The following is a 10,945-nucleotide window of genomic DNA, read 5'->3' on the forward strand; positions in this document are numbered from 1 at the left end:
GAAAAAGAAAATCGACAAATGATAACGATACTATGAAGGGATCTCCTGAAGAGACCCAAGATCTGATTAGTTCTGAGATTCCTGACGAAATCAATGAACCCAAGACTCAAGTGAGCGGGGAACTTTTAATAAGTTCTACTGGTGATGGGATTAATTTAAATCGATCTAAAATAGTGGTGGATAATATTTTTGCATATAATGTTGCACTTAACATTATGGAAGATAGTGAGGATTTTGAACCCCGGTCTGTCGAAGAATGTCGACAAAGATCTGATTGGCCAAAATGGCAAGGGACAATTCAATCAGAATTGAACGCACTTACTAAAAGAGAGATCTTTGGACCAATAGTCCAAACACCTGCTGGTATAAAACCAGTTGGTCATAAATGGGTTTTTGTGCGAAAAAGGAATGACAAAAATGAAGTTGAAAGATACAAGGCTCGCCTTGTCGCACAAGGATTCTCACAACGACCTGGAGTCGATTATGAAGAATCATATTCACCTGTTATGGATGCCATAACATTTCGATATCTCATCAGTTTAGCTTTACGTGAAAGGCTTGAAATACATCTAATGGATGTGGTTACAGCTTATTTGTACGGGTCACTTGATAATGAAATTTACATGAAAATCCCTGAAGGATTTAAAATACCTGAAGCATATTCAAAATCTCGGGAAATGTACTCAATCAGATTACAAAGATCTTTGCACAGTTTAAAGAAATCTGGGCACATGTGGTATAATCGCCTCAGTGAATATTTGCTGAAAGAGCGTTACATAAGTGATGTTATTTGTCCATGTATTTTTATAATGAAAATGACATCCGAATTTGTTATACTTGCTATTTATGTTGATGACATAAATCTTGTTGGAACTCCAGAAGAGCTCCAAAAGGCAATTGAATATCTTAAGAAAGAATTTGAGATGAAAGATCTTGGAAAGACAAAACTTTGTCTTGGTCTGCAAATTGAACATTTAGCAGCCAAGATCTTTATCCATCAATCTGCCTATACAGAAAGGGTCTTAAAATGTTTTTACATGGACAAAGCGCACCCATTGAGTACACCAATCATTGTTCGATCAATTGAAGTTAATAAGGACCCGTTCCGACCTCCAGAAGAGGAAGAGGAACTCCTTGGTCCTGAAACACCATATCTCAGTACAATTGGTGTACTTATGTATCTTGCTAATGCTACAAGACCTGACATAGCATTTTCTGTTAATTTACTAGCAAGATATAGCTCTTCTCCTATAAAGAGATATTGGAATGGGATTAAGCATATTTTGCGATATTTAAAGGGAACTCTTGATATGAGTTTGTTTTATGCTAACAAAGGTAGTTCAGATCTTATTGGTTATGCAGATGTATGTTATTTATCTGATCCCCATAAAGCTCGATCTCAAACCGAGTACGTGTTTACATGTGGAGGTACTGTCATATCATGGCGCTCTACAAAGCAATCTATTGTTGCTACTTCTTCAAATCATGCTGAGATAATAGATATTCATGAAGCAAGTAGGGAATGCGTATGGTTGAGATCAATGATTTATTTTATTCAAGAAAAATATGGTTTGGAATGTGATAAAAGATCCACAATTTTATACAAAGACAATGCTGCATGCATAGCCCAATTGAAGGGAGGAGTTATAAAAGGAGATAGAACGAAGCACATTTCACCAAAATTATTCTACACATACGATCTTCAGAAAAATGGTGACATTGATATACAACAAATCCGTTCAAGTGATAATCTCGCAGATTTATTCACTAAATCTTTGCCAACTTCAACTTTTGAGAAGATGGTATACAAGATTGGAATGCGGAGACTCAAATATTTGAAACAAGGTTTTCATGAGGGGGAGTAAAATACGCGATGTACTCTTTTTTTTTTCCTTACTAAGGTTTTTCCCACAGGGTTTTCCTTATAAGGTTTTTAATGAGGCAGCTAGCAATGAGTATTACTAAATATGTGTACTCTTTTTTCTTCACTAGGATTTTTTTCTCACGGGATTTTTCCTAGTAAGGTTTTAATGAGGCACATTATCTTTTAATGAACATCCAAGGGGGAGTGTTATAAATATATTATATTATGAATATTTATTTAGTACTCTGTTATAAATAAGCTATTACGACCCAAAACCTAACCCGCCGTGATGGCGCCTATCATGATACTAGGCAAGTCGATCTTTCCAAAACACTTTTAAAATTTAACAAAAATAAATTAAGACATTTAAAATAACCGGAGTCTTTCAAAAAAAATGGGGGGTAAAATCCAAATAAAACATAAGTGCGAAAAATAGCCCGATATCGGGGTGTCACTGAATCGTGAGCATTTAAATATCACGTCTAATAAAAATATTGTCTGAATATCAATACTGAAAAGAAGAAAACTTAGAAGGAGAGACAATGTCTGCATACGTCGGCAGCTAACTCGTAGTCTCCGGTACTCGATCGTGCACGAACTCAACGATCTCTGTGATCAAACACATCTGGATCTGCATATGAAGTGCAGGGTGTAGCATGAGTACAACCAACTCAGCAAGTAACGGAAATAAATAAAGAACTGAGAAGGTAGTGAAGAACTATACAAATACAGTTCATTTTCAATAATTCCAGCAAAGAATAGACATGCTTTCAAATCCGGCAGTTCAAGTCAAATCAGTTTATACATTTACAGTGCAGGTAATCCAGATATAGAATCTTTGAGAAATTTCACAACAATGACAGATAACTACTAAGTGCATCAACAAATGGAAAACAAGTGCAGCCTCTCAGGGCAACAGACACTCAACTAGTCACAACAGCTCAATCACTCGTCTCTCAGCCCTCAGTACTCACACTCAATAGGTACCTGCGCTCACTAGGGGTGTGCAGACTCCGGAGGGGCACATTTCTGCCCAAGCGCTATATCCGCACAGACAACTCACGTGCTGCACGGATAATTCACATGCTATAGTATCAATATATGGAACCGCATGGACAACTCACGTGCTGCACGGACAACTCATGTGCCATAGTATCAATACCTCACAGACAAGCCCTCGGCCTCACTCAGTCATCAACCTCTCTAGTCTCTCGGGCTCTCGGAAATCACAAAGATCGGCTCAAATAAAGATAACATAGTGTATCAACAAAATCAAGAAGAGGCTGAGATATGATACGCAAGTAAAACTATGATTGAGTACAAGGCAATAATTAGCAAGTAATTCAACAAGTACGCAACCTCTGCGGGTCCCAACAGTACCATCACATAGCCTAAGCATGATTTCTAACATGATTTGCAGTTAAATTTCTATAACACGGGGAGAACATATAGCTAGCAACAAGTTATTCAACTTTACAGTTTCACGGAATGGACCAAGTCCCAATTCCTATGGTGCATGCCCACACGCCCGTTACCTAGCATGTGCGTCACCTCCAAAATACTCGCATAATCCAATAATCCGTGGTTTCATACTCTCAAGACCAGATTTAAAACTGTTACTTACCTCAATCCGCGCAAAATCCTACTTTACAATACCTTTGCCCCTCGAATCAATCTCCAAATGTCCCGAATCTAGCCACAAGCAGTACGCTATAATTAATATAGGCTAAAAGAATCAATTTCACAAGAAAAATATGAAATTATAAGCCAATATCCGAAATCGGCTCAAACTCGCCCCCCCGTGCCGACGTCTCGAAATCTGACAAAAGTCGCAAAACCCAAAAGCCCATTCACTCATGGGTCTAACCATACTAAATTCATCAAAATCGGACATCATTTGGTCCTCCGAATCCCCAAAATCCACTCTCCAATTCTCAAGCCCTAAACCCCCAAATTTCACTTCAAGATCTCGCTAATTAGGTGGGGAAATCAGTGGGGAATCAAGATTATGAGAAAAAACGAGTACAAGAAGCTTACCTCAATAATCCCCTTGAAAATCTTCTCCAAAATCGCCTAAGTCCGAGTCTCAAATGGTGAAATAAGACTAAAATCGCGAACCCTTGCTTTTAACCTTCTACCCAGACTTTTCGCTTCTGCGGCCATTTATCCGCACCTGCGGGGCCACTTCTGCGGAAATATTCCCGCTCCTGCGGAAGTCACTTACCTGCTGCCTCCGCTTCCGTGATCAAAGGACCGCATCTGCGCCTATCGCAGGTGCAGGAACCCCATCGCACCTGCGGCTCGATCTCGCTCCTGCGCCCACCTGCCCGCTCCTGCGGCCATCGCATGTGCGGGAAAATATTCGCACCTTCGACCTCTGCTCAATTCATCCTTGGGCGCTTCTTCGGGCTCGCACCTGCTGTCACGCCCTCAAACCGAGAAGCGCGACCGACGCTCAACCGAGTGAACCCGACTGAGCAAGCCTGTTAGATTTCATTCTACCCAAATTAATCCGTGAATAAAGAGGAGATGTACTCCGTTAATCAAATACTGAAGAGATTTCATTAACCGCTTCCATTTCATTCCCATTAACAGCATCATTCAATATTTCCAAAATAGTACGAGTTTATAGAATTAATGAAAAACATGATTTCCAAATACCAACATATCTAGTTCAGTTCCCAACATCAACCACAACCCACAAGCTGTCTACGGAGCCTCTAAGTACAATAGAAGAGTAATATGAAAATGCCGGCAACAAGGCCCCGGCTATACCTCAACTACAAAGTACATGAGAAAGAAAAGATATATGACCCCGAAATGAAGTGGGGCTCACCAAATCAGATGAAAAGAGTGTACTGCTATCACTGATCAATGCCGCCTGCTGTAGAACCACCTGCATCCATTAAAGATGCAGCGCCCCCGGCAAAAGGGATGTTAGTACTGTCGAATAGTACTAGTATGTATAGCTAGAAATCCTCTTTCAAAATAGAATGCCCATATGATCTATACACAGAACACATAATATAATGTAATTGAAACAACCTGTACAAACAAGGTCAACAAAAAGGGGCACCTATAATGTGTCTCATTAGACCGTCCTTAGTGTTCACATATCCTATTATACACTTATGCGTTTCGTAGACCGTCCATAGTGTTTATTCATACCGTACACCTATACCTCTTATACATAATGTACATATGTGTTTCATAGACCGTCCACAAGATTTCATATCACAATGGATTTCATAACACAATATACCTATACATTCATAGACCGTCCACAGGATTTTATATCACAACACACCTATGCGTTTCATAGACAGTCCACAGGATTCCATATCATAATGGATTTCATAACACAATGTACCTATGCGTTTCATAGACCGTCCACAAGATTTCATATCACTATGTACCTATGCGTTTCATAGACCATAGTGTTTCATAACACATTGGAAACAAAAGTACAAATACGTACATCTCATAACCTTTCACACCACATATCACCTAATCCGTACTTTTAACCACTTACAATATTATTATTTCATTGGCTCTCTTGGCCATACATATGATTCTTTATTCATGGCACAATGACCGTATTTTATATTCCACACTTTCATTTCTTCCCTTTCATAGATCATCATCATAATTATCAACAACTAGAATATTTCGAAAATCACAACTTTAAGTTCAGTAGTAAAGAAAGCTTTAAACACAATCGATTTCTTCCCAATAAATGGAGTAAAATGATTGGCAATCGAAGCACAAATTAAAATCATACACAATTTCCACTCACGAATATGTAAGAACGCAAAACACATTGAAAATTACTTACAAAGTATAGCATTAGCTAAAACAGCCATATATGGGCATCACTTGAGTTCATAAACTTTTTGCCGATTATATTGTCGAAGTTAATTTTGGAATTAGTTGAGTCAAAGCTCATTTCATAATCTTTCTCACATTATTTTATTTCATTGGCACCATTGGTCACAAGTATAACTTTCACTATTTGCACGTTGGCCACACTTTATATCCCCAATTCACTGATTTCACTTCCAACCATCTTTATAGGTTATCAACAATAAGACATTCCCAATCAAGACTTTAGGTACACATATGAACAATTAAGAGTCTTAAGAATATTGAGATTTTCTCACACAATTTGGCATGATAGCTTTCATTTGAAATACGATTCAAAGCCACAACATTTTAATACGCAACCCATACTTTGAAACCCACGGGAACATTATGGAATTCAATTCCAAGAGAGAAAGTTTAGCCAGCATACCTTGCTTTGAGCTTTCCTTAAATTACTACAATGTTCTGGAAATTCTAGCAATCCCAATCTATTTTGAGACATAACAAAATTGAACCATTATTAGGAAGATATTAATGATCTCAGCTCATTTGAGCATTTTATCAAATACTAGGTGTGTATATCTAACTACAAGGTTCTTCTACAAGATTTCCTTCACTCCACAACCTAATCTTTACTTATTTGAGCTCAGCAATCTTCCCACAAACCTTATTAGTACAAGAATGTATATATAATACTCATATACCCAAGAATCATACTCCAAAATCAACCATCTTTTACCCAAATTCAAAATTGAAAACTAGGGTATGGAACCTTACCTCTTAGATGAAGAACTTATGGGTTTTCCTTATTAATCTTCCAAGATTTGAGCAAGACTTGATGAATAATTAGCCTAGGGTTTTATCTCTCTCTAAAACACTCTCCCTTCTCTCTAAAACATCAGAATATTTGCTGAAAAATGACCCTTTGCGTGTATTTAACGAAGTAGGGTCGGGTTTTAAAATCCAAAAAAATGGAGCTCCGGAACAGGTTCTGCGGTCGCATATGTGACCGCATAATGGTTATGCGGACCACATATCGGTCGCATATTTGGTGTCCAAAATGACCAAAAAATCTGTCTGAGTCTGCGATCACTATGCAGTCCGCATAACTATTATGCGGTCGCATAATGCACCGCAGAACAGTTATGCGGTCGCATAGTCAACCGCATAATTTTTCCCAGATTAACCCTCTCATGCCTCACTTCTGCGGTCATTATGCGGCCCGCAAAGTGATTATGCGGTCGCATAATGGACCGTATAAATGCGTTTTTCCGCCAAAAATTTTTCTTTACTTTCCGGTGCATTGTTCAACCCAAAAAGTCTAAGCTCGCCGCGAAGAATTTCTAAAATCCTTAAAACACGTATACATACTCCGGCACCACGAAACCTTGAATTCATTTGCGAAATTTTACGGGGTTGTATACTTAAATACTTCAAAAATTTTCGGGGTGTTACACCTGCGGTGCCCACTCCGCAGGTGTGGTTACATCAGTAGCAACAACACTTAAGCTGCTTCATCAACTCAAACATCACGTCCGTTAACCACTCGAAATCAACCTGAGGTCCCCGGGACCTCAACCAAATATACCAACTAGTCATATGACCCAATCCGAACTTAGTCGAACCTTCAGATCACCCAAAACAACATCAAAACACCGATTACACCCGGATTCAAGCCTAAAGAACTTCTAAACTTCCAAATTCCACAAACGACGTCGAAACCTATCAAACCACATCCGATTGACCTCAAATTTTGCACACAAGTCATATTCAACATTACGGACCTACTCTAACTTCCGGAATCAAAATCTGACCCGGATATCAAAAAGTCAACCCCTCGGTCAAACTTCCCAAAAATTCGACTTTCGCCATTTCAAGCCTAAATTAGCTAGAGACCTTAAATTCACAGTCCGGACACGCTCCTAAGTCCAAAATCACCCAATGGAGCTAACGGAACCGACAGAACTCCATTCCGGAGTCGTCTTCACACAGTTCCGACTACGGTCAAAAATCCTAAGACTTAAGCTTCCGTTTTAGGAACTAAGTGTCCCAAAACACTATGAAACCAAAAACAAGACCTCCCGGCAAGTCAAATAAGCAGAAGAAGATGCAGGAAAAATAGTAAATAGGGGATCGGGGATAGTACACTCAAAATAACCGGTCGGGTTGTTACATCCTCCCCCTCTTAAAACAATCGTTCATCCTCGAACGAGCATAGAGAAGTACCTGAAGTGGTGAAAAGGTGAGGATAACGACTGCGCATATCATGCTCGGTCTCCCAAGTTGCCTCCTCGACCGGCTGACCCCTCCACTGAACCTTCATAGAAGCAATATTCTTTGACCTCAGCTTTCAAACCTGCCTATCTAAGATCGTTACCAGCTCCTCAACATAAGATAAATCCTTGTCCAACTGGACCGAGCTGAAATCCAACACGTGAGACGGATCGTCGTGATACTTCCGGAGCATAGAAACATGGAATACTGGATGAACTCCTGCTAGACTGGGAGGCAAGGCAAGCTCAAATGTAACCTCCCCAACACGTCGCAATACCTCAAATGGACCGATAAACCTCGGGCTCAGCTTGCTCTTCTTCCCGAACCTCATAACACCCTTCATGGGTAACACCCGGAGCAACACCCTCTCTCCAACCATGAATGCAACATCGCGAACCTTCCGATCCGCATAACTTTTCTTTCAAGACTGGGTTATGCGTAGTCTATCCTGAATCACCCTAACCTTCTCCAGAGCATCCTGAACCAAGTCTGTACCCAATAATCTAGCCTCGCCCGGCTCGAACCAACCTACTGGAGACCTACACTGCCTACCATACAGAGCCTCATACGGTGCCATCCAGATGCTTGACTGATAACTGTTGTTGTAGGCAAACTCCGCTAGTGTCAAGAACTGATCCCACGAACCCCCAAACTCCATCACACATGCACTGAGCATATCCTCTAATATCTGAATAGTGCACTCGGTCTGTCCATCTGTCTGAGGGTGAAATGTTGTGCTCAACTCCACTCGAGTACCTAACTCATGTTGCACGGCCCTGCAGAACCTTGATGTAAACTACGTACCCTGGTCAGAGACGATAGATACTGGTACGCCATGAAGCCTAACGATCTTGCGGATATACATTCGAGCCAACTATTCGGAAGAATATGTAGTCATCACAGGAATGAAATGAGCTGACTTGGTCAGCCGGTCCACAATCACCCAAACAGTATCAAGCTTCCGTTGAGTCCGTGGAAGCCCAACAACGAAATCCATAGTGATCCGCTCCTATTTTCACTCCGGAATCTCTAACTTCTGGAGCAACCCACCTGGTCGCTGATGCTCATACTTCACCTGCTAGCAATTTAGGCACCGAGCTACATACCCCACTATGTCCTTCTTCATCCTCCTCCACCAGTAATGCTGCCTCAAGTCCTGATATATCTTTGCGACACCCAGATGAATAGAATACCACGAACTGTGAGCCTCCTGGAGAATTAACTCACGCAAACCATCTACATTGGGCACGCATAGCCTGCCCTACATCCTCAATGCTCCATCATCCCCAATAGTGACCTTCTTAGCAGCACCGTGTTGGACCGTGACCTTAAGGACAAGCAGATGGGGGTCATCACACTGACACTCCCTGATATGATTATAAAGAGAAGACCGAGAGACCACGCAAGCCAATACTTGTCTCGGCTTAGAAATATCCAATCTAACAAACTGACTGGCTAAGGCCTGAACATCCAAGGCCAATGGCCTCTCTGCTGCTGGAAGATATGCTAAGCTCCCCAAACTCTCCGCCCGGAAACTCAAGGCATCGGCCACCACATTGGCCTTCCCGAGATGGTACAAAATGGTGATATCATAGTCCTTAAGAAGCTCCAACCACCTCCGCTGACGCAAGTTAAGATCCTTCTACTTGAACAGATGCTGCAAACTCCGATGATCAGTGTAAATCTCACAATGAACCCCCGTACTAATAATGCTGCCAAATCTTCAAGGCGTGAATAATAGCTGCTAACTCAAGGTCGTGGACAAGATAGTTCTTCTCATGAGGCTTCAACTGGCGCAAAGCATAAGCAATCCCTCTACCCTTCTGCATCAGAACACACCCAATACCGATCCGCGAGGCATCACAATACACTGTGTAGGAACCAGAAGTTGATGGAAAAACTAGAACTAGAGTCATGGTCAAAGCAGTCTAGAGCTTCTGAAAGCTCTCCTCACACTCTTCCGACCACCTGAAAGGAGCACCCTTTTGGGTCAATTTAGTCAAGGGTGATGCAATAGATGAGAAGACCTCCACAAAACGGCGGTAATAACCAGCTAAACCGAGAAAACTCCGAATCTTCGTGGCTGAGGACGGTCTGGGCCAACTCTGAACTGTCTCTATCTTTTTCGGGTCTACCTGAATACTCTCACTGGACACCACATGTCCCAAGAACGCTACTGAACTGAGCCAAAACTCACACTTGGAGAACTTTACATAAAGCTTCTCCTCCCTTAATCTCTGTAACACAATCCTCAAATGCTGGGCATGCTCCTCCTGGCTACGAGAGTACACTAGGATATCATCAATGAATACAATGATGAATGAGCCTAAATAAGTCTAAAAACACTGTTCATCAGATGCATGAACGTTGTTGGGGCGTTGGTCAGCCCAAAAGATATCACTAGGAACTCATAATGGCCATATCGGGTCCTGAAAGTTGTCTTAAGAATATCTGAGTCCCGAATCTTTAGCTGGTGATACCTTGACCTCAAATCAATCTTGGAGAACACCCTCGCTCCCTGAAGCTGGTCAAATAGATCATCAATATGCGACAATGGATACTTGTTCTTGATTGTGACCTTATTCAACTGCCTGTAATCAATACACATTCTCATAGTACCATCCTTCTTCTTTAAAAATAGAACCGGTGCACCCCAAGATGACACGCTAGGCTGAATAAACCCCTTATTAAGGAGTTCCTGAAGCTGCTCCTTCAATTCCTTCAATTTTGCTGGTGCCATGCGATACGGTGGAATAGAAATAGGCTGAGTGCCCGGCACCAAATCAATACCGAAATCAATATCCCTATCGGGCGGCATGCCCGGCAGGTCTGTAGGAAACACATCCGGAAAATCTCGCACCACAGGAACAGAATCAATAGCAGGGACCTGTGCACTAACGTCCCTCACAAAAACCAAATAGGATAGACAACCCTTCTCAACCATCC

The sequence above is a fragment of the Nicotiana tomentosiformis genome, chromosome 5, assembly GCF_000390325.3.
Source record: "Nicotiana tomentosiformis chromosome 5, ASM39032v3, whole genome shotgun sequence".
NCBI lineage: Eukaryota > Viridiplantae > Streptophyta > Magnoliopsida > Solanales > Solanaceae > Nicotiana > Nicotiana tomentosiformis.